The 25,512-nt window shown below is 37.1% G+C and overlaps 3 long non-coding RNA genes across 3 annotated transcripts; all 3 read left to right on the forward strand.

The window, feature by feature from the left end:
• Nucleotides 1-1,851: 1,851 nt before the first annotated feature.
• LOC140926579 (uncharacterized) lies at nt 1,852-3,109 on the forward strand. The gene is made up of 2 exons (XR_012164445.1): nt 1,852-2,008; nt 2,842-3,109. It is a non-coding gene; the product is annotated as an uncharacterized lncRNA (long non-coding RNA).
• Nucleotides 3,110-12,214: 9,105 nt separating this feature from the next.
• LOC140926580 (uncharacterized) lies at nt 12,215-15,501 on the forward strand. Its single transcript, XR_012164446.1, has 2 exons — nt 12,215-13,556; nt 15,205-15,501. It is a non-coding gene; the product is annotated as an uncharacterized lncRNA (long non-coding RNA).
• A 4,282-nt stretch (nt 15,502-19,783) lies between these two features.
• LOC140926581 (uncharacterized) lies at nt 19,784-22,395 on the forward strand. Its single transcript, XR_012164447.1, has 2 exons — nt 19,784-20,069; nt 21,987-22,395. It is a non-coding gene; the product is annotated as an uncharacterized lncRNA (long non-coding RNA).
• The last annotated feature ends 3,117 nt before the right edge of the window (nt 22,396-25,512 follow it).

Genomic DNA, 25,512 nt, shown 5'->3' on the forward strand with positions numbered 1-25,512 from the left:
GACGATCTTCTTCCAAGTGCTCCGGTGCCGGAGAAATTGCTTAGTTTTTGTAAATAAAGCAAATAGTAATTTTTCCAAACACTATATTCCTCGGCGCAATTATTTAACCTTTCAAAACTAAAATACGTTTCTTTGAAATTTTAAGTCTTCCATAAATATACCTGACTAGTAAACTAGATAAACCAAAACCCCAAAAGCCTAACCAAATCTTTTTCCAGTGCACGTGATTTTCATTTTGTTTCCAGACTGACACCATAAGGGTTGAAAATAGGCAAACGCCAAATAGCTAGCTTTTCGACAGAAGAAACCGTTGAGACCTAACAGCTTAAACATATTTGACTAATGGACTGTACATGTCAGCTTCCTGATGGGTCTTATTAAAGAACAACCTCGTACCCAGGGTTCTCTCCCACCCGCCCTACGGAGCCCGTAGGGCGGGTAGGAGAGAACACTGGGAACGAGGTTGATTCAAGAATTACTCACCGTGTTGGAAATATGTTTAAGGTTCTAGCAAAGATGAATCTTTGGTGAGACTGAAGACGTTAATGGATGCTTGATAAACAGTGTTGTGAAGTGAATATTATCGTTACTTATGGTTTAAAATTGCGATATTTGCGTCAATTTCGTGTGAAATATCCCCCCGAAATGCTGGCGAAATTGTAACGGCAAGACCGGTTTTTTAAATCATGTTTTAACCTCTATTTCCTATTGCTTTGAATTCTCAATAAATCAAAATTAAATAGCTACATAAAACATACAGAACATAACTTCTCTTTACGTAACATCGCTCACCGCCCATTACATTTAATCTTCAAAACTTTCATTTAAGTGATACGCACTTCAATACATCCTCCTGTCAACACTTCTCAGGATTTCGACTCTTATCGTAACTAAAGAGCTACTATGCCGGCCGGAAAATTACTAAGAGTTTATTTTCGCCAGTTGATATCCCTCATCTTTTGAAATTGCTATGCGCCTAAATATCTTTAAAAAATTGTCAATCCTACGTATTGTTTACAACTGTCACGTGATAAACCGGTCTTTCTCAGATTACCCTTATGTGCTTTTACAGTGTAGGGATGCCTGAATGATTAGGCTTTGTGCTATTTACCATCGTTTAAGAGTTTGCTTTGGGGGGGGGCACAGTCAACATCCTGCGCATTAGATACCATTTCTTAGCTGATTTGCATATAACAAGATACGCGGTTCATACTGTTTTAAACTAAATATGATAAAATAATATAATAGGGTGAATAAAAACAATACTCAGGAAAATATCGAAGATCGAATGAAACACTAGGCAAGATTGGGGCGAATTTCTAGATGTATCCGACGTTTGCCTATATTTCGGGTTGAGGTAAACGCTTTTCAAAGTTGCAAAACTAGTGTCCGGGTCACCGCGGCACCAAAGCTGACTGTGTCCCATTAAATTTAAAAGATTTTCTGTCTGATATTGTCCACTTAAAAGGACTAGCAATACTCAGCTGATATCTGTTCCTATTCTGCGTTCTCAGAGGAGCGGATCCGGTGCGGAGTCAAGAATCGGTGACATATTACTTTCGCTGCCTTAAAGACTCTCCGATAACACTTTTGCTTCGGGGTCACTAACAAACGCTATGATAACATGTTCTGATCGCTTGTCTTGGGAACCGTATATAAAAATGAGCACCTATAAGAAAGCATGTTTACGCCAAAAACAAACAAACAAACAAACAAACAACCAACCAAATGTTTTGCCCATTTCTAAACAGACCGTCAAGACCGTTTGTTTAAAATTTGTTGCAACATCCGTCAAATCAGTGGGTGGTTAAGTTGTTCTTCCAGAACTGATCTGCCAAGTAGAATGTTGTACGTCTTGACTACACCAACCCTAGAGATGAGCTCCAAAGTTTTCGTTGTTGTATTTATTCTAGCTACAACGTTATTACTTCAAAGCGACGCTTTTCATGTTGGAACGGGCAATCTCCGTCTTGGAAAGAAACGCGATTCCCTCCCTAGTCGTATACAGGTAAAATAAATCCTTTTAATCCCTACGAAAATTCTCGACTCTCGCCTCATCTCTTAGAAAAAGCTGTAAAAAAAGGTGAATTTCAAAAAAATCTCGTCAGCTTTAGAATGAGTACTTTTAATAACTTGTAGCTATCTAAGTCAATCAATTTCCACAAAAACCTCTTCAGCAGCAGTGCTTTCACATGGCACTATTTATTTAGTATGTTGTTCTTCCTTCAGAGTCTGTGGATTAAATCTTATGGTGTGACTCTTCAAATAAAAACCTCTTCAGCAGTACTTTCACACGGTACTATTTATTTAGTGTGTAGTTCTAACTTTTGAGTCTCTGGATGAAATCTTATGGTGTTACCATTCATATCAAAACCTCTTCAGCAGTGCTCTCACATGTTACTACAGTTGTATTTATTTAGTATGTAGCTCTAGCTTTTGAGTCTGTGAATGAAATCCTATGGTGTGACCTTCAAATGAAACCTCTTCGGCAGTACTTTGACGTGGTGGTACTTATTAGTAAGGCTTTCTCACTTTTGATTCTGTCGACAGCATCCTGTAATCACCATTTATTTACTATGCATTAAACCTTTAGGTCTTTGGACAAAATATTCCATTCTATGACCGACCATTCAGATGAGATCTCTTCAATTAACGTAACTCAGTTCACAAGGTTGCATTTAGTTTATTTATTTATATTTTGCAAGAGAGAATAAGTCAGAGATTTTTTGACTTTTGGACTATCGGTGAGGAAAGGATTTTGGTGGTGGAATGAACAGGATAACTGCTAAGTACGTAGTTCGCCTGACTTCCTGTCTGTTGATGTTTTTTTTAATTTTTTAGCTTCCAGACGAGTGTACACCGCAATATTTGTGCACCATCTGTGCAAGCGTTGCACCTATTTGCCGAAAACCAGCGAGGGGGCGATCCGTAGAAACCTGGAAACCAAGCAGTGAAGAAAAATGAAATCTTTAACAAAGGCTTAATGTTGCCAACAGAACACTGCGCATGCTGTGCCTATCGTAAAGAAAACTGTAGCTTTTAAACTGATGAGAAATGAGCAAAAGGGAATTGTTGATAAATTAATTAATAAAGCAAGACTGACAATTTATCTTTCTTTCTGTTATTGGTCAGCGTTTTCACTCACGTGGCCAGCCGTTATGCAAATTAATTACCACAAAAGAAAGCGTTTACTTTTTAAGAAAAGAGTTCAACTCCCGCGGGACTGGTTTGGGACACCAACATGGCGCACTTGACGTCAAGTGAAAAGGTTCTATAATTTAAAATGATTTAATAAAATAACCTATTTATTTGATAAAAACTGATTTGGATCAAGATCTTTCCCTCTCGAAACCCGTAATGCTTCCAGAAACGTTTAAAAAAATCACTTCACTATCATATTTAAAACTAACGATTAAATTTTTCTATGCCTAAAACATTCTAAAACTGGTAGCCGTATATCCTGTTTAAATATTTATTCACTTAAAGTCATTTACATGCATTTTATAAGATTTTATAGCTTTTGCGTAAAGAGAAAAAACGGTTTATTAAGCAATATCAGCGCCTATTAAGACTGATTCACTTAAAAACAAAGAGACTGCGTCGAAAGATCAGCGTCCAATTTAGTTCAGTTGGAGATGTGCATGTCCATTTCTCGTCTCCCCATTGGCTCATGACATGTAGTTGCAGCAATTGTACAGATACGTTGCAGCTGACTTGCGACCTAAGACAATTAAGAGAGAGCACAAAAAATCTTAACAACGCATCAGTTCTCAAAATTAGAAAGAAGAACGAACATTGCTCATATTTGGCCAACAGCTTTAACCTAGAAACTGCCTCTCACCGTTGGATCTTTTGGCAAATTTGATGTTGATATCAGAGCCCCCCTTCCTGTGCTAAGAAACCCTTACTTGAACTTTCACTGCACAGGATATCCTATCCCCATTTTTCTTGGGAAGGAGGTGGGAAACGTTTGCGTAAAATTCACGTAGGACTGATCTAAAAACTGCACTATTCTTTGCTTGAAGCGCCTTATTGTTACACACTGCACCTGGGGCGAAGAATCGAAAAATAACACAGATTTCAAGCACCTAAGATGTCTTTTTGATTGCTGGTTCCTTGTAAGAGATCATTAAGGTTTATTTCATGAAAGCGTTCAGGCCCATACTAATAAAAACACTCTTTGCCATACGGTAATAAGATGGACTTTACCTCGACACACCCATTCAATTCACGTTTCTTTCCAAAACCACTGGTTCCTAGATGAAAAGCCTCGCCTTGACTTATCAGCGTTGACAATATAACGACAACAAGAACAAAGATCACTTTTGAGTTCATCTTGAAAACTGTGTTGCCTCGAGACTCAAAATGTTGCTGTTGAAAGCCAGCTCCGCAAAGACAAAGTCAGGGGAAAATGCGAAGCTGCCAACACATAAAGTGTCCCTTTTATAGGAAACCAAGGTTCGGAAAGCAGGAATATCCTTTTAATTGTATTCAGTAAATAATTTTTGTTCAGAGATAAGGATTAATAAAAAACCACTTTAACTTTCCTTTGAAAAGTGCTGCAAATCCTGAATTATTATCGGATCTTGCTTCTTACCCTTTCCTGTCCGCATTTTTATTATTTTTTAAAAAAATAAGAATAGTAAGATAGTGCTTCTAATAATCTGCGCAAGATTATGCTACGTTGCTGTAGAAAACTTCATTAAATTTTGAACCAGTTATTATTGACAGCCTTAGATAAAATCCGACCACTTTAATCAAAGTGCATAAAGATAAGGACCAATCCAAGCCAGTTCGAGAGTGTAAAGTTCCAACACGGCAGGCGTCCTTTTTATCGAAAAAGCAAGACCTGGTCTGCCGGATTTTACTTTACGCAAATGGAATTCTTCATAGATAACAAATAATAATATACATCGCCGATTTGCGTAACAATCGTTTTCCAATAAATATATTTTAAACGTAATCACTGTTTTATTTCCGTTCCGCTTCCTTTCTCTCTTTTTGGAGATAATAATTTCTCTGTACCTATTTGCTCAAACCATCCTTGCAAATTTCGTCCATTTTCTCTGCAGCTGGTTTCTCCCAAATAAAGAAAAAAACCCCTTTCATTTAGACCTATTTATATGACCTTGCAGAAATTTTGCCTGTCTCCTTGAAAATAATCAAAGGCAGTCATATCTACATAACATTAATCCCTGAGGGAGCAATTCGTTTTAACCACTGATTGTATCAGGTAACGACAACAAACCGTTAAAAACTTAAAAAGAGTCTACTATCTGTATGTTTGCATGACTACGGAGTGCTGTGATTTCTGTCGTCAAAATTAAAGTACTTTTTGTCTCACCGTGCTGGGCTTCTGCTTTTAACTTGCTAACTCTATAATTTCTTTCGTGAATAGCCTTATCAATATTAAAGTTTTCGTAAAATCTCTCTTTAGCTTTGACTTATTGAATTTCTCACTTAAAACGTAAGCAAAAATATACTACTGATACCGTTTAAAGATTACACGTTCATTCTTTACTTTAATGCATAACTGGGTGGATATCCAACAAAACGGACTGAAGTTGCAGGCGAAAAACAATTAACTAAAACCCATTTTTTAGCTCCTTTATTGTTTAAGAAGTTGGATCTATCTTTATTACAATGTGCTTGAAAAATGTACCGAATGAATCTAGTCAGACTGATTAATACCATAATCTAATACGATTTTGACCATGGGTACTTCTCGTGGGTGTAACTAAAATTTCCACCTCTTTCGATAAAGTTCCAATTTCATTGATGGCTTGTGTAGTAATTTGTCATGGCTTAACAAGGGAATACTCAGACACATGGAAAAGGCAAACAAAATCGCCTCCGGGAAGCTTAGAGTTCCTACAAGGAAATTTTAACCAATAACCACGTTTCGAAGACAAGTTTACTCTGATTTCGTGCGTGAGCAAGAAGTCGTAGACATGATGGCACCGAAAAAGAAACAAGCAAACGAATGTTAGTTAAAAACGAAGTTATTATCATCCGCTGCAAGTTGTCCTGCTGTGAAAGTATGAGAATCAAGATCATAAATGGGTCATTCGTCATAAAAACATCTCAGTGCTGCTGCATTGAACTCAGTCTTTCTCAGTGCAGTGGCTTCCACGTATCACTTGGTCTAATATGAATAGTTTTGAATGCCGTAGATGAATTGTAAAAAAATTTCGAAAGTTTTAGCACCTTCTACCTGCATTTGCTTAAGACCTCTCTTGGGTGATAACCGTGACCTTGGATAAATTATACTTTATTTATTAAGTTCCCTGTTTTGTCGATACAAACATATTTACACCCTAAAGATATTTTTAAAAGTCTTTTCAAGCGACATTCTCGAGAATAACTAATTACTAACTAAAGAATTAGTACAACAATCCATAGCAATTTCAGTCAAAATATTACTAAGCTAAGAAGATTAGTAAATTATACTTTTGGAGGATTTCAATTTAGTTAATTTCGCTTTTACGTTGAGGGCATGATGCATTGCAGAGTAAATCCAAATGTGGGGAGCGATAACGAAAACACAATGACACTTTTTTTAAACAACGAGGAGGCGACGTGATGGTACGAAAATCCCACCCACCCCCCTCCAAACAAAAAATGCGCCATTGAAACTTTTCCCCTTTTAATGTCACTCCTTTCTGAACAGCCCATTGACATGTCTTTCTTAGCTTAAGACCAAAAATTAAACTGAGTGTTACTCCTGAGCTATATAAGCAATTTTTTTTACTAAGAGATATCAGCAAACTCCCTTTTAGCTATGCATTCATAATCCATGCATGCATACAATTTACCAAAGTAGTAAAATAATAAAATGAAAATAAATTATTTTTTTCATGTGGTTCTAGTCTCCAAAATTTCATTTGACTCGGTATCTTATACACGTCATATAAATAACCTCCTCGCCCTGAAGCACAAATCCTTGTATAACGTCGCTTATACAAAATGTCCTCCCTTACCGGAGCTCGTTTTCGTCTAATCAATTATAAAACTTGACGTACTAAATTTATATCTTTCTAGATTAAGTTGTCTGCTGTTCATTTTTAATAAAATAGACCTTTTTAGATTGTATGTTTTGTTTTCCCAATTCAGACCACGTGATATCCTCTAGGGAATACATATGCATGTTGATACACGTGCACGGGACGACATTTGAAAGAAACAGTTCCTGGGGTACCATCACGTTGTCTGAAGGTCTATTAACATCCTGTTTTTATTTTTTCCCTTTCCATGCCTCCCTATGTAATGGCACGTCCTGGCCGCATAAGGATCATATTAAATTTTATAATTACCGTTCGCATTTCTATAGGCTGATTTAGCAACAGAACAGGAACGTCAGTTGGCGACGGGAAAGCGCGCTGAAAGGACTAAACACGACTTCCGGTGCCCAATTTGTCGCTCAGCCATTGGTCAAGCCAATTGTTTGATTTGCGCGCGTCGTCGTCAACTGACGTTCCCGTTTTGTTGCTTAATCAGCCTAATACGTTTATAAGTCAGTAAGTATATAATGTAAATTGAGTATTAGGGAACGTGACCAGTCCAAATGCCTTGAATATAATCATGCATTTCTCCTTTGCCTTTTTCCTTTATTGTTTTAATAACGTATCTGTTAAAGCACCTTAACATACACGAAATAAGGAGTCTCGTTAGTACCTTTAGGAGACACGCGAAGCAAAGTTTGAATTTAACACATCAGTGGAGAAATTCTTTATGTACAAGAATCAGTAGTTGTTTACAAAGTTTAATTATTACTGTTGGCGAAATGGATACCACAAGCAATCACTTTTACGTGAGACAACGCTTATTTCAACCCGTAACTTCTGGATTTGCTAACAAAATTGAATGGTCTTTTGCATGTTCAAAATCGAATAGTGCTATTCTGTTCATAAAATGAATTAGGGATCGGTCATTATTCATGTCTGTGGGGGGGGGGGGGGGGGGGGTCACTTGATTTTTAGGAGAACAAAAGGGGGATCAGCTCGTAACTGAGAACCCAAAAGGGGGGAATCACTGAAAACTTTGGAAGGATTCGGAGGGGGGACCACTCAAATTTGCTTGGAAAATGAGGACATTGGGGGGGGGGGGGGGGTGGGGGAGAGGATCGCGAAAGTCATCAAATGTTGTTAGGGGGGATCACTGCAGTGAAGTAACATTCAAAGGGGGGATAGGCTAAATTTCATCTTGTTTAGCCCAAAATCCTCCGCCGATTTCCCCCCGGCCCCCCAGGCGATAAATAATGAACGGTCCCTTAAATCACCTTTCGTGGTCGTTTTTAGTAAAACATGAATCGTCTTTCAATAGATATCTACGAATCAAACAGTCGAATTGCTAGTGATCCCTGGTTCACGTCACAGTTACTCAAGGGCAGAGTCTCGTCGTTTGTTTTACCTTTTAGTTTAGAGTCCAGGCCGCAAAGGACCGTAAAGGTTTTTTAGTTATTAAATAGCAGTCTTAGTTTAGTCGAGAAGTTTTAGTTTCATCAGTAATAGCCTCTTGGTTGGTCCTTTTTGCAATGTCATTCTCAGAAAATGGAGAAAATAATTAATAATAATAATAATAATAAAAGACAGGAGTCTGTTTATTACCCGTAAAAGAGTATCACATCTGCCTTATTTTTGCTTATGTCTGATTTATGTGCCCATGCCTTGTATATAAGCACTTTCTTTAAAAATTCTTTTCATGATCTTGTTAAAAAATAATTAGATATTAAAAGGTGCTGAAATTAGTATAACAAATTCGAGATGGAGTGTTCATCTGATAATATCCAAACACTCGTGAGAAGTGGCCACCGACTTCCCGTGAGGTGTTTGAATATAAAATTAAACACCCTTTTCAAGTGTTTGATATTAGATCCTCAAATTATTAGGGTGATTCTTCAAAAAACTTCTGAGCGGTTAAGCTCGCAAACTTTCACAATAGTTACCACAGTTCTCAGCCATCTTCACTTTGCCTATCTATTTATTTAACATTTATTTATTATTTATTAACTTTTTCATGATATATTGAAGAGATTAGAAGGCTTCAATTAAGACGTAGTCCTGAATGTAAATGACGACTAGGATTGCATCGAAGTGAAAAGGTTCAAGTGCATTACTTATCATGCCGCACACATCCTTCTCTTTCTCGCTTGAACGCCGATATTAGGTTCATGAACACGATGAGTTCTTTTTTATCATTACGATCTCAAATTTCATTTCCCCCTAATAAACTTTTGCCCTTGGTTCTGAAAACCAGACACACAACACACACAAACTTGTCTTCTGTTTACATTTCCCTCTCCTTAATTTTTCTAAGAGAAAAAAAGTGAAAGTTACAATTAATACCAACACGTGAACTCTGTTTCAGATAAACAAATATATACACGTGCGTATAAATTTCTCTGACATGTATCAACATGACCACAACACGTGATTGAAATAAGTGCCAATATATTGCCTATTAGTATAGTGCCAGCAAGGAAGTGTTATTTCCTATAACTAATCAAATGTTTTCTGATCTCTGTCTCATCTATTTGCTTATTTTAAGCAAGTTTCTTTTGATGGGGCCTTTTCGTGTCGTTTGATTGTTATCTAATCTTTGATGAAGAACGCTACTTCAACACAAAAATTTTAGCTTATAACGGTAAGGGAAATATTAAACTTAAACGTCACGAAGAAACTGGAGAAGAATTACCTATTTTTTTTTTCATTGTTTAGCGCGAATAGTATAAATGTTCTGTTGAACTAATCTGCAAATCGTGCTATTTTTAGCTTCGAGGGAGTTTTGAGCCATGAACAGATTGTACTGTAGAAAAATCCAGCATGGCGACCTTTAAAATTCTCAGTGTTCACGAACAGAACACGTTTTGTTTTATCATTTGAAATGATCATGGTAGCATAACTACGAAACACTCAAAGAATTAATTCATTCGCTTAAAAAAGGAAAATTCTTCACTTACTGCCAATTTTAAACGTATAGTGAGATTCGGTCTCTACCTGGATCGCTTTGATATTTCTTACTTGCTCCGCCTAATGCAGCATTTTCTACAGAGACCCGCAAAAGTTCCATTCCTTATGTCCTAAAAAGTAAGAAAAAGATGTAACCAGAGGAAATTTCTTAACTAGTAAAAAATCGGGAGAAAAGGGATGCATTTTTCAGTCTTCCTCTTTTTTTTTCGCAAGTCAAACTCAAGAAACGCACCGCGTTTTACCCAGGTACCTCAGAATATCGGTTGCTTCTATGACAACTGTTGTGTTTAGCGCTGTGTAACGTTGTAAAGCCAGGATACAAATACTTTTGGAAGACCTTAAAAGGGAAAATTTACAATTTTTGTCATGTTTGCGATTTTCACCGGCAAGCCTCATGCCATTTAACGACTTGATCACTTTGATTGAAGGAGTAGAAGACGCATATCGGAAGGTATTTAAAGAAGAAAACGTGATTGCATTGTGGTTTCCTGAACCAATCATCGCGTCATTTGTCTAAGCAGAGAAGCCACGGGCTCCCTTGACAGTTTTGACTCTGAGGCCTATGTCGCACGAGCTGCCGGCATAGTAGACCATGCCTATGAAGATTGGTAGGTCAATGATCCATGGAACGCCTATACTAGCACTTCAGTGAAAAAACTGAAGTACATCTTAAGTTTTAATATCACTAGCTAAAAATACCTCGCCTACAGACTTTAGTCTTTATTGAATATACAAGTGTAAATACATACCTATATTTTCATGTTTAATATTATTAGTTAAAATAGTTTAAAGTCTTGTCCTGCCTAAATTAACCTTATAGCTATTTGCAGGACATAAAGTATCGTAAAATTTATATTTCTTTAAATAAATACATTGTTGTTGTTGTTGTTGTTGTTGTAAAAGTATATTTAAAATACAGTCTATAAAACTAGCTTTAAAACAACACAAACATTGTGTTCATTATCACAGTATCGGCTTAATAACAAAATTAAATTTTATTTGTGCAAACATGTCTTAACCGATTGATTTTCTTAACAATATTGGCCAAACCATAAGGAAACCATAGAAAAGGTTTTAGGCAATATTTGAGGGTTGAAAGACACATTGTAGGCAGCAATTCTTTACTTTATTGATGAACTATTCATAAGTTTAAATAAATATGTTGAGGGGACTAGACAAAAAAGGATATATTACCCCATAGCAAGCGCAGAGGAGTTGGCGCCATACTCCACTATATTCTAGGAGCAATGCTGTGGCAATCTCGATGGAGGCGGCAAAGGACTTGCTCTTTCATCCTCAAAACCGCTCCTATATTTCACTAAATTTACCTTGTGTTCTTGCCTCATTTGCCCTGTAGATAGATCCTGTCGTCAAGTTTTTGAATTGGGTCCTCCTAGGTTGTGCAGCAAACGCAACAAATGCACGGCATTATTGCGGGTTATCCTGTAAACTTATCAAGTTCGTTGGGGTAAGGCGTTCTCGTGTCTCGCATCAAAGTGATCTAATCCAACCGCCAACCACAAGGCTATAGCATTAATTATTCTAGGAAAAATGGCACTGCACACGTGTCTCGCGTCTAAGCTTTTCTCTTTTGAGAGTCACTCAAGAAAAACATGTATTTACCTTTTTTCAAAAATAGCCTTAGCTTCGAAATGAAAAAAGATCTAGTGGTGGCCCATTGCAGGTCTAAGCAAGAGAAAGTCTTTCTTTTACATGATGTCTCTCCAAGGTTCTGCATTTATTAATCGCTGCGGTTTAAGTTGCTAAAATAATATACTGCAGGCCTTCTTGGCGCTAAACGCGATAAACAGTGCTTATATATCAGTTGTGTGTCTTGAACTCTGTTTTGCTAAACTCTTGCTAGACTAGACACTTAATAACTGACTCTTCAGTCCTTCATTAAGCATCAAATCCTTAACCAAGTAAAACGACACCATCTTGGGTATGGGCATGGCCATGTCGGGCGGATTGGCTTGTTCGAAGACCCTGTAGGCTAGAGGTTGGTTTTCGATTTCCATGATGTTTGATTTTGGGATCTTTTAATCAATTATCAACTGATATCGTTTCTTGCCTGACTGCGGATGGTGCTGTCAACAAATGACGCCAATACAGATAATTGAAATAACGCCATTAACGGGGGCAGAAGAAAGCTCCAGTAGGTGGAGTAGTTTTATTGGCTAACGAAACAATGGAAGAATGAACCAAACAATACCCCTATTCATTTAATAACACTGAGCTGATTGATTAGAACTTATATCTAGAAAATAAATTCACGTTGGTTGAACAATATCCTGATAGTTATGACGGAAGAAAAAAGAAAATTGTGGATAACAAACAAGCTTAACAAGCAACTTGCACTTTCGTGTGTACAGGGCGCTGCATCAAACACTTTAAGTTGAATATAAAGTGCCGTTATTTTTTTTTATACTTAGACCTACTGGTGCAAGGGTATTGAGGTAACAATACAAGGGAGAGAATTTCTGATTTCCACTAACGTCGTCACGTAATGCAGATAAGATGTGTTAAAGATAGGAGGAGCAACGCCCTTTCTATAGTGCGCCTTAGTTCGAAAACGATCGATCTCATATTGGTCTAGGATAGAATCATTACCATTAGAAGTTACGTCTATCAACAAGGCTCACCGAGAGCTGTTTTTCCGGTACATTAGAACTGCTGTCTTCTCCCTCATTTTTACACGAGATAAGGATGAAGACTAAATGAAAAAATCTCGGAGTAAACTTCAGATAACTAAAGCTCAATATTACAAGGAAGAAAAGCATTGACGTTTGTAATCAGATCATTATACAAACATCTTTAAGATATCACATGTTTGCCACGAGGAAGTAAAACACCGAAGCCCCCACACACTTTGATAACGCTGACAATTTTCTTTTTCATTGACAATTTCAGTAGAATATAGGAACAAACAGCATTTTAGAAGGAAATTTTACTCTCTGAAATTATGTTCCTAGACATTTTTTAGAGTTATAAGTATTGTCAAAATCTTATTTTTGTCTTAAGTTGTGATGAGTTGCCAACAGTTTTCAATTAAGCTGCTTTACAAAATATCTTAACATTGCTGGTTGCGTAACTTTAACAAAAAATGTGTAGGTGTAAATATGATGTATATTACTGTCGAGAAACGGTAATTAATTAGTCATCATTAATATCAAAGTCCACCTTCAAATCAAAGGCCTTGCACATCTGATGAAATATTGCTCTTTTTTCTCAGTGTACATTTATCACAAAACTGTATTGAAAATTCGTCAGCAGAAATGTAATGGCCGTCATTGTCTTGTGCCCATTAAGTCGTTTAAGGCAATCGTGACCAGTATCCTGGCACTTGAATACACAGAGTATAAAACACGACAGTGAATACAAGTTTCTGACCGAGATGCCGTCCATTTAACGTGTCCTTTAAAAATCAAGAAGATGAGTTCCAATACGATCTCAGCCCTAGCTCTTTTAGGAATCATTCTAATGAGCATGATTCTTCACAGCCAAGCATTTACACCAGCAGGTATTAGTCAACTTTCTCGACTAAGAAGCAAACGAAGAGAAAACTTTGATGTCTCTAAATGCGAAGAGGTAAATATTGTTAAGATACAGTAGAAGCTTTCTAGCAGATCTAAAAACAGATCCACAAAAGGCTCGTTTTAAGCTAGTGGTTAACTTAAAACTATAGCTCAAAGGTAGCAAGGCGCTTTTGGATAAGGGATTTTCATATGTCAGCTGGGAAAATTCGATTTGAAGACTCTGAGCCGTTTTCACACGGAACTGTTCGGTGAATAAGAATAAGAAGGGAGCAGTAAAGTGTAAACTTAGCATGGGAACAATTAAAGGTAAACAGAAATTAATTCTGATAAGTAAAAATCAAATAGTGCTTTAAGGCTGCCAAACACCTATTTCGATTTATCTCTTAAAATCGACATTAATGTCATGTTCGCTTTATGATTTCTTACGTTCATGCCAGAAAACCCAGTCTTTGAATTCAACTCTTGAACTAAATTCAGTTACCAGACACACATGTACTTGTATGATTGGCTAAAAAATGAAACGGTCAAAATTAATACTTATCGTTCAGAAATGTCGGCTGAGTAGTTAAAACATGGTGTCGATGGTTCATATTAGGCAGCTTTCTCTGAGGCTGCTTGCGAGTGATATGCCGGGGTTTAACCAATAGCTGAGAAGTGCGCAAAAATGTAGTATGTTTTTGGGGCTATACACGAGATAACGGAATCAGTTCGGAATGATTTTCGTTCCAGAATAAAGCTCGTGCTGCAATTAAATGACAAAATTGATCTGCTCAGTCAAAGACGGTTTTGTCCGCATGTTTCCGTGGATGAACCTACGCATGCGTCACTTGCCCCAGAATTCACGGTTTGCGATTTGCTGTTGTCATCATTTGCCTTAGTGAATGATAATGAGGCGAGCGTAAGAACTCTTTTTGTGTGGCTTGATAGTTATATTTTTCATTAGTTATTAAATTAATTAAACAACAAAAATAAGAGTTCAGCTCATCCAAGTCTAGAAATTTTGGTACAATCAGCAATTAATTTTCATTTTTCAATTTTTATCTATAAAGCATCTAATCCGCTGCACATCAAATAACTTGTCTCAGAAGAGCTTTGAGAATAATGACAGTTTTGCTAAATCAAATTTCTCATAATTAAACACAATCATGCAAATGTTCTAATAATCAACAAATCAAAATCACTATTCGGGTTTCAGGAAGTGACGTCACTGGACAGCATCAGCGGCTAGTTGATTCAGACGTCTCTCTCGGGAGTTTGAAACTAGAGGAGACGGCTGATTTTCAGGGTAACAACCGGAAATTATCCAAGAAAATTTTACAGAAACGTTACTGCAAAAAGGAGTCTCAAAAGTCACAAACCAGCGTCAGTGTTATTTTGTTTCTGACACAAGTTTCCATGGGAAAGTTTCGAGGTTATAATGAGTGGAGATAAAAGTAATTTTTTCCTTTTGACATGATATGATAAATTTGACCTTGCGATAAGTTTATTATTGCTACGTGCGATAGCATTCAGAACTACAGAAAGTTTTAAAAGAGGGATTGATAGTTAAGACTAAGTGAACCTGATAATGTATATTTCTATGGATTTTTTTGCGAAAGGTTTTATAAGGTGCCATGGATTTCTGCGGCCGTACCACCACTCATCATTTAGTACCATCGTAACTTGATTTCATTAATCTTTATCTTTTTTTCCTTTTCCAGGTCAAAGCTACCATACAGGCTCTGTTAAAGGAAGTAATTAATCTGCACTGTCCTTCAAGGGAAAGAAGGAGCAAGGACACTAATCAGAAGTGAATAAAGACTACTGGCCGTGAATGAATTGCTGACAGATTTCGACCGGCGAAAAGTGCCAAGCTGTTAGAATGGCGTCGAGTTTACAAAAAAAAAACGAACGAAAGCCATGACGTAGAGCTTAAAGTGATACGCTTCAGATAACGCTTATGAAAGAACTCATATTCTTAACGATGTATAAATTTAATAAAGAAAAATAACGAATCAGTTGTTTTATTGATAAATCATACAGTCAATGCTACGAGGGTATCGGATTCACTTCCCTAAAATTGTAGAAGTTGGTGAGGGAATCAGGAAAATATCGAATGGTCGCATCGAGGATTGATTGCAGCGCTAAAGTAAGAATCCTGACATGGTCACCTTGAGATCTGAGCCTGCAGTCATATAATTGACAATGATCTCAATTCCAAAAGGAAGATATGAAGTATTTTGTTCCAAAGAAGACACAAGGCAAATCGAAACTGTAGTTAGCAAAACAATAATGTCTACGTCACAAGCAATGGGTGAAATTGGTCAAAAAATAGACATCTTCCAAGTATTCAAAGCGTACCATAGAGATAATAGGGAGCTTAAGATCCGAGGACGGCGACGGCAGAGAAAACGTCGCTGAAAAAGTGAATTCGCGTTCTTCCAATCTTCATCGCGATTACTCCAAGTCACTAACTTTGTCAAACGTAGGTGAGCCCTCCTAAAGTTGAATTCCTAAGAACCATATTCAAATTAAGAAAGATGGAAGAATTTCGTAGTCGCTTGTTTTCTTCCTCTGCACAAAGTGAGATTAGGTATTTTCACGTCGAGGTCAGGCTTTGGCGGTAAAGAAATGTACCAAGAAAGAAAATAACGTGATGCACGTGCAAATTGTTGTTTTCATTATTAAACCTATTGCTTTTGTGACGTTCTCGTTGCGGTAATCGTCGTGGGACAAACATCAGTCACTAAAGACTATGTTTGTCTCAAACTTCCCCCACCCCCCGATAATTTCGAGAAAATCCATGAAATATCAGCTGTTTTTGAGCAGAAACCATCAGCAGCACCGTTACAGTGACAAAGAGATCAGTAAAAAATACACATTTGCTAGATGGAGGGGGTGGGGGCTTCAACAAAGGCAAGGTAGACGCTAAACACGCTAAATTGCACGATCACTCTCAGAAGCATGAGCCCTGTGAAGTCATGACACAGTTTTCTGAATGTGAGATAAGCAACCAGAAGAAAGCGAAAAGGGAAATGATAAGAAAGAAATAAGACAGCAAACAATTCAGTTAGGTGGATCGTTTCATGCAATGTCGCTACATTGATTTTTATCTTAAGTTCGATTCTACTAGTCTGGGTAGGACATAAAGGAAAGAACCCCTGCCCTCATACAACAAAAGGAATTCATTCTGTACAGTGTTGTCATTATATTACGATGCGTTGCTCACAATGTTGACATGACCAATTATGTAGTTATTAAAAAAAGTTACATGAATTAAATTACGTTGGTGTGATCTTGCTGTCAACGGTCTACTATGGTTCTATATTTTGGCCTTCTCTGCTTTTGACTTAAAAGAAGCCTTGACGTTATATATCAGGCCAACATAGTACTGACTCGTGTTTTCGTACTTTTCTTCAACTCTGTTTAAGTTTTTGACTGCTGGTATCCTTGCCTTTATGAGCATGTTTTAAGCCAATGAAAATACAACATTTTCGCCCTAAATATAGTTATTGTAAGGGTTTTAGAAAGCACAAGGTACACCCCTGCTAAAATTTCTTCCCAGGGCTCTAGGTGGGCCCGGCGTAATGATTAATTCAGACCAGAAGAAACTGAAAAGAAAAGATGAATGTATAAAGAAGGAACGTTACATCTTAAAACTTGACTCCTGTACGAACAGCAACCATTAGGGACTTATCATCAAGTTCATCTTTGTCGATATCCAACGTCTTCTTCCCAAACTATGCCTCAATGTTTTGCTCTTCAAAATTTTTCTAATAGGTGAATTAGTTGCATATTTTTAACCTTAAGGCGATGTGACATAGAAATAATTTGAAGCTCTTGCTGAAATTTCGATCTCGGAATTTCCATGGGACAACATCTCTACAAGATACATACTGGTTGAACGCGGAAAGCTTTTCCATACAAAATTAATTATAATTTCTTGTTAGAGAAAAGAACTACTACCGACATTCATAACAACCTCAGGGTGAATAAAACGATTTTTCATAGAGCTGCATGCCCACAAGATTTTTCAGTGTGATATGGTAATAATGACCTATTACAAGGCCTTTGTTTGGAACTTTTCGCCCTGAAGTGTAGGTGATAAGTCATCTATCTTCTACCACAAGGTTCATTTCCTTTATTATGTTTTAATTATAAATATGAAGATCATCAATTTAACGTCAAATCTTCGGCGTTGTTTGCTAAGGCGTTTGGAAGACCATTCCTAATGTCTCTAATTTAATTTTTAACATAACAAAAGGACCATTTTTGAAACAAATATAGTCGCAAATTGCATTTAACGTCAGTAGTTGAGCTATTTTTTTAGGAACAAAATTTGATTTAAACTAATTGGGTTTGGCGCTTGTTGAAAGAAGTTTTTTTAAAATAATATTTTGGAAATTAAAAGCAGGGTTTATTTTGCGCTACCTGTTTTTACACTGATACGGTCTTCTCATCGAATGTGTTTTTTCCTGCTAGTTTGATGATGACAAAGATAATGATATTGTTGATTTTTAGAATGCCGATATCTATCTCCTTTTCAACTACAACCTTGCCTCCAAGTATTCCCTAGCACCTTACTGGGGGAGACAAACAACTACAAAATTTTTGCAGACGTTGCAGCTTTCCGAGGGTCTCTGGTAACGATTTATTGTCTCAAGGCCATAAGATAATTGTTGGTTGATCATTGAAAAAAAGATTTTTTTTTTGACAACATATGCAGGGTATGGTATAACATATACTTTGTGACAAATAAATATGATCGTTTTAGACAATCCTCACGACCTCTGTATGGGTTATGGGTTTTTTTTTTTGAAAAATAATCTAAACGGCCAATACGAAAGTTTGTAAACCACCAAAACGGCGTAATACAGAGATGGTCTACTTATTTTTTTGATGCCCTTTTTAGTACTAAAATTTTCCAACAATTAATCATCAACTACTGAAAAACGAAAAAAATATATATACAATTATATAAATAATTAAAAAAAACCGTAGTTACTGGGATGTTGTTATTAACCGTCACCTGCTTTGGGGGAGATGATTGAACTTGTAGCATTAATTTATGTTCCCTGGCCAATCTATAAATGAAATAATTCTACCTCTTGCTCTCCTGAGTAGGTTTGCAGAAGCCGGAAGTAAGATTTCTTATTTTTTTTTATGCAAAAAAACTTGAGTGAAATTAGATAAAACAGACACCTTTTGTTTTTAACTACGCGCAAAAGTTTCAACTTGTATTTGCCCTAATGTAAGACTCATTTTAATTTTGACAATTTGAAGATTCTTTAACCATCAATATTGGTTAAGCATTCTAACCTTTTGCACGTAACTCCCTTCGTGAAAGTCGCATGAAATATAGACACAAAATGGTGCAATTGTTTCGAATGAATTTGTGAAATGCACGTCTAAATGGTTGTCCCAAGAATCGTATTCAAGGTCACTGAAAGTTTAAACGTTAAGACATAAATGCCACATTTGTGCAATGTTTGGAAGAATACTGAATGCCGGTAATGATAGTGAAAAATATTGCCTTTCGAGTAGACGGACTTAATCGACATTTCCAAATTACGTATTTATATTCAGTGCCAGCAAAGCCAAAAAAGTTGAAGATTTGGTCAGATGCGTTTAGGTTGTGCTGAGTTTTTTTTATTCTCAACATTAAGTGTGATTTACGTTTCCCATGCTCCATTAAAACATAAATTACGATTGACGCTCGTCAAAGTATAAGCGTGAAATTAAGCTTAATGGAATAAGAGTTGATTGTTTGGAAACTAAATTTGCCATAACAAGCGGAAATAGGGCACATCTAACGACTACCCATGTGATTTACAGCAATCTCTAATCTCTGTACATTAAGCATGGAATAAGTACTGGTAAGTTATGGGCTTAAATTAGTATGAAATGAATTTTTTTCTCCTTCATGGTTTTTCAAAATATGAAACAGGATGATATCTTTAAAATCTGAAAAAGACAAAGTTACTGTATTATATTATTTAGGCGAACGTGAGACACAAACGTCAGTGGCTCAGTAAAGTAACTCCCCTTCCGCTGTTTGTGTACGAGTCGATAACTAAGAACTACATTCGTTCTTCGTCATTATTTGTATATACTGCGTCATTTCTTTATAACTAGCTGTAGAAATGCAGCTCAAAACTTATGCTACGTTTCTGTAATATCAGGTGCGGGAGATATTTACGAGCAGGAAACTATAAAACACTCCATTTGTCTTTTATTCGTTAATTAATTAATGCTCTTGCGTTATTTCCCATTAGGAAGCGTTTTATCTTAACTGAAGGCGCCACGCGCGGCTCTGTCAAACCTTATATTAAACGTCCGTTAAAGCAAAACGTATAAAAAGGCGTATTACACACCAGGAGGTCATTAACGTTTTATGCGGACTTTGCTATTAAGACGTTGAAAATACTCGTAATTGAGCTAGCCCCCATTGTCTAAAATGAATTCCAAACTTACATGGATTTTTCTAGCTGTGATGCTGCTTTCCCTTGTTACCTGGACCAGTGCATTCACAGCCGGCGCCGCGAAGCCAAAAACTGGTAAACGGGAGTTCTCAAGCGATCAGGAGGTATTCCACGTTTTCATGTCCATTACAGTCTTTTAAGCGTAAATCAAGCTTTTAATTGTTACATGTAAACTCAATGTATTTTCCATCAGGTCGTCATTCCAAAGGTTGACGCGCTTGCGCAGTCGTTCCTCGTCAACGGTTTGTAATCAGTCAGTGGGACCGGGTGAAAACCAGTTTCCAGTCCTAATAAGCCTTGCTGGCTAAAAATACCCTCCAGGAGCCTCTATGAACCCTTCGTTTGGTGCCACTGTTGAAGATGTATCTTAAGGTTTCCAATCAAAATGTTCGCGTTCTGAATGACAGCCTTTGAAAAAAATTTCTCTAACCTTCCGCCCTGTCATGTCGCCTATCGACTTCTTTTGCCAGCGATTTCGTACACTGTTAAAGACACTGTAGAACTAGTTTCTCAACAGCATTAATTGCATTTTAACGAAAAATAAAAGGTCGAAGGGTTTCTCGTTTTCTAAATTAAGTAACTTCTATACCCCCAAAGCCAATTTTGGAGACTTACTTAATTAGTTCTAACTTGCTGAATTTGGGCAAAATCATGTATAATTCAAAGGAAATCTTCGCAGCATGCAGTTTTTCAGCACTGATTATGCTAAAGTCAATTTTCGATTGGCGAAAACAAATCTTCCTTACTAACTTACTTCCTGAGGCCGGGAATCATCCCGAGGCATCCTAAAAGTTCTTTCCGCACGACCTGATCAAGCATTGCACCTCTTATCTCTTTGATATTCTTTAGTCCAGTGTCAGCCTTGATGCTGTCAATGTATGTAGTTCTTGGTCTACCTCCTCTTTATGATTAATTTAAAACGGATTTTTTCCTAGCTGCAACGAAATTCAAACAAACCATATTTCGCTACAAGCCAAACTGCCCAATCGATTTGTCGATAAAAAAGCGGGCAAGTTGCCCGCTTTTTTAGGTTAGAAATTAATTAGAATGGCTAATTCAGCAGTCGGTAGAAAAATCTTATCTAAGTTTGAATTGCGAATCAGTTTCAAGCTTTTATCTTTACCGATAACATATGTTTTGACCTTGATGTGCCCTTATAATGAACGCAAATATATCTCATTCAAGAATGAGGGTCATTTTCTAGGCCTCGCTGGGATCTGGGTCGAAACACTGGATTTCAATTAAACTAGACATCAGTAGTAGACTTGGGTGAAATTACTAATCATACCGTGCCTGTTCAAAACCCCGAGATTTTTCCAAGAATATGGTGACAGAATCTGTTGCTATGTCTAAAAGGTAATACACTGTAACGAATAATAACGCTTTCAAAATTTGACCAACCTGCGACCTAAGATAATCAGGGACAAGGCATCAGGAGTTCAAAGCAAATAACCGAAACTAGGAAATAAGGACACAGGATGAAAGAGGAATGCAAGTATCATGCACACTTAACTTCAAGGACAGCAGGAGATATATTGGTCGATATTTTGAAAAATAAATCAAGCAAAGAAGCAAAATAAATAGATAAAAAAAATAAATTCCCTGTTTCGGACTGCAGTACTTCGCTGTCTTTTTTTTTTGCTACTCGTCAAGCGCTTAAAACATGGTTCAAGTTATCGAGGGTATAACTATACAGAAATGATGTAAAGAGAAACAAAAATTACTTCCAGTTAGCGGGAGGTTTAAGTTATCAAGGGTTTGAGTTACCGAGTGTAAAATTACAGTACAAATTTGAAGGAAATCCAGGGGAAATCAAGAGTTTTCGAGTTAGCGCGAGGTTCGAATGGGCGCTGAGGGCTCGGGTTGTCGGGAGTCAACTGTATCTTTATGTGTAATTCAGTTCCCAACAGCCCCTCCTCCTCCTCCCTTGAAACATAGCGGGTCGCTCTTAACAAGGAACCTTGGTACACGACCTTTTGATTGAACATTTCTTAATCTATATTTTATCCTTTTTATATTAGGCAGACTACGTACCGAGAGAATTGTGCGAGAGAGCCTATCCTTGTAAAAGAGAATACGGGACAGGAATCTTTCGCAGAGCAGTTCCAGGACCAGAAAGAAACAGAGTCGTACAATATTAATGGCGAGATGGTAGAGATTAGATTTCTGGAGCTATTTTGGATTATACATTATAAAATAGGTCATCTTTCAAAAATAAAATGCTTGTAACTGGATTAAAAGTGGCTATGAAACATCATGAAATTTATATTATACATCTCATATCCATTTCTTTCAAGAACAGCCTTTAACTTTGTATTCAGACTAGAGAGTTGCTTTTTTTTGTAATTCAACCTTAAATGACAGTCTGCCTCTAAAAGGATGAAACTGTTGTCTCACTCAACATAAATAAAGTAACGACATTTAAACGAACTTCAGTTGGAAATTCAGTGTTGTTTATCATAGTCAGAGAACATGAAAGAAGCGCGCATTGAGTCTTAAGGAATGTCAAGATGCGCCAGCCTTGCGTAGTTTTCTTTAAAATAATTTGCGAAATTAAAATAACGATTTTTATTATATAAAACTCTCGGCGTTAGAGATCACCTCTGGCTTTCCTTTTGATCACCTGGAATTGCCAAAAGGGCTTATTTATTATTATTTTTGCAACAAGAAAAGATAACAAAAAAGCTTGCTACCTTGTCCATTGCAAGAAACAGATATGACTCAAACACTTGTGTATCGCTTTCTTATGTTTGGTTATATCGCTCATGTGTTGAGGCATTACTGTTTGCTGTACGTTTCATATGGGCGCGCTAATCAGTCTTTGAAGTCGCTTTGATTATATTACCCTGTAGCGTGTAAATCAGAATTTTTTAAATGAGATAACCTGTTTGGAAATGGGAATTCAATTCACATTTCTGAAAGAAAGTTCACGTCAAATGTTTAATGAAGTAAAAGAATATTTCCAGATTCTTTATGGCCTCCATATTGGATACGCCATCATGTATTTTCAACCGCCGAAATGAATCATGCATAGTCAAGTTAAAAGATAAACTAGTTTTTAATTGTTCTAACTTATTGCGTCGACGAAGGAGGTGCTCTCTAATCGAGTCGTTTGTTGTTCTGTGATTTGGTGGGCAGTCTCTGCATGTTCCTAAGCGCGAGAAATCGGCAAAAGAAGTGTTGGTTTATAATTAATTTTACACGTCACGTAATTACCTGATTTAAAAAGAAGAACCTTTAAATTAATTTCGTTAGCTGCGTTGACGAAGGAGATGGCGACACTTCCTTATCGAGTCGATGGGGGTTCTGTGATTTATTGCGTAGTCTGTGCATGTTATCGAGAAAAGAGGTTGTCGGTTCCAAATCTGCGCCATCTTGAAACGACAGAATAGCATCTTCACTTCTCAATACCATCATGCCCAGCGTATTTGGTAACGTTTCTTGCGGTTTCGCAGGGCAACTTTAGCCTCAAAAACTAAAGGCGAGGTAAAATCCTATTCTTTAATAAATATTTCGTAGATTATTCTCTTTCTATTTTTAAACACTTCGAAGGGAAATTTAGAGTCTTGGAAATGCCATTTCCAGGGGTTTTCAAGAGGTTCTCCACCGCGGATGCCATGTTGTTTCGTCAGAATGCATCGAGAATACATGCAAGACTGGGAACAATGCCGTCGAAATGTCCCAGGCGTTCCACGACATCGCACGGTTCGAACGTTTCACAGATCTCTGCCTGTTTAAATATGCGTTCAATGTCATTCAAACCTGGGAACGGATGCTTTACAATTTTATTCGATGGTGCTTATTTTTTGTTAGCAGTTATGGTAGAGGGAGATGAAAGTAGCTGGCGGTTTTGGTCGACTACCGGCCCTTATTAGGGAACTTAAGAACCACGACGACGACTTTGTCGACGACGACCGGAAGTGAGATACCGTGCACTGCGCAAGCGCGGTTAACAATTTTCGTCGTCGTGGTGTCGTCGACGACGCCAAACACAGTAGAGTCACGTCGTCCTGCAGTCCACAAGCTTCGGCAGGTATAACTCCCTGTTTTTAAGCGATTTTTCAAGGGCTTTGTATTTTTTTCACCTCGTAAATCCAGGTATCCTTTCTTTTTTCTGCTAACAAGCGATGCTGATTGAAAATTTGACTGATGAATTGTGTTTACTTCGAAGACAACACTGAGCTGTGCAGGCCGAGCGAGCGAACTCGTAAGTGACAAATTTATTTGTACGTATTTAGGTCAGGCAAATCATATATCTTTAATATATGGGAAATGAACTTTATATGGAAAACAGCTAGCGCATCGGAATGTCTCTTTTTCCAAATCTAAACTCTGACAGACACTCGGACTCGGTCATGTCATTCTGGTTGAAAATTGAATAACCTTCGTACGGAAAGCAGAGATTTTTTCATTCGAAATGTCAGACAACACTAAAAATTCTTCATCGTCAATGAAAGTAGACGTACGGCTTATAAAATAAGATCTTGCATCGTCTTAAAAGACGCCTTTGCGAAAAAACTTTGTTGCGAACGAACATCACAGTTGTACCACTTCTACATGTTTGTTTACATTCAGTGTCGTCGTCGTCGACCTACCGATCGACTGCATCTTAAGTTTCCTTTTTCCCGCCGAAACTGACGTTCTCGTTCCAGTCCTTTCCCAGTCAACAGACGTCGTCGTCGTGAACTTCGTCGTGGTTCTTAAGTTCCCTATTGACAGCCCTGCTCCCTCGAATCTATGCTGTAGATTGAGGTATCCTGTGATCTAAAATACAACTTCAACAGGGAAAACTTAAATCAATATCAATTTTAGCCCGCTAAATATAATTGCCCTATTTAACCCTGCTTCGATAGTAGACAGTTAAGGCATTTATTTTTATGAACCTGCAAATAACTACTCTAATTTCTAATCATATCTATCAATAACTTCATTGAATTCTCTTACATTCTGCAAATAAACAAAATTAAAACTCGACATAAAATCCGAAAGTCTATACTTAAAAAAATCGTGGTGAATCGGAAAATCTCGGTTAACATTAAGTTTTAATGGTCGGATAAAAATTAACGATACATAAGGAATTCAAACGTTTAATGAAAACTACAACATGCACTACATTTATTTCCAGTTGTGGACTGATAAAAAAGGACTTACGAGTCACTCTCATCAACATCAAGACTGACTGGTTTTGTTTCCCACAATCCTTCAAATTATCGGGGTAAAATATGTAGATATTTCACATATCATTAGATAACAAACTATAATTATATTTTGTGGCTGAGAATTTCGGTCATGAAAAACACCTTATATTTCACGTTAATAGGAAATAACGGTTATAGGGTTTTTGATCCAAAACATGCTGGACAAAAATATCTGGTGATATGAAATTCCTCAGACAAACCTAACCACCCCTCTCCCCAGAAATTAATTGCCTTCATGATAGTTCACAACTGGTTCACACCACATAATACTCACGCAAATAATTTAAATTGTATTTTCCGCAAGCAAAAGTCTATAGCAATAAGTAATTCTTTAGAGCCAGTCGTGCAA

This window comes from Porites lutea, chromosome 2 (genome assembly GCF_958299795.1).
Source record: "Porites lutea chromosome 2, jaPorLute2.1, whole genome shotgun sequence".
In the NCBI taxonomy this organism is placed as follows: Eukaryota; Metazoa; Cnidaria; class Anthozoa; order Scleractinia; family Poritidae; genus Porites; species Porites lutea.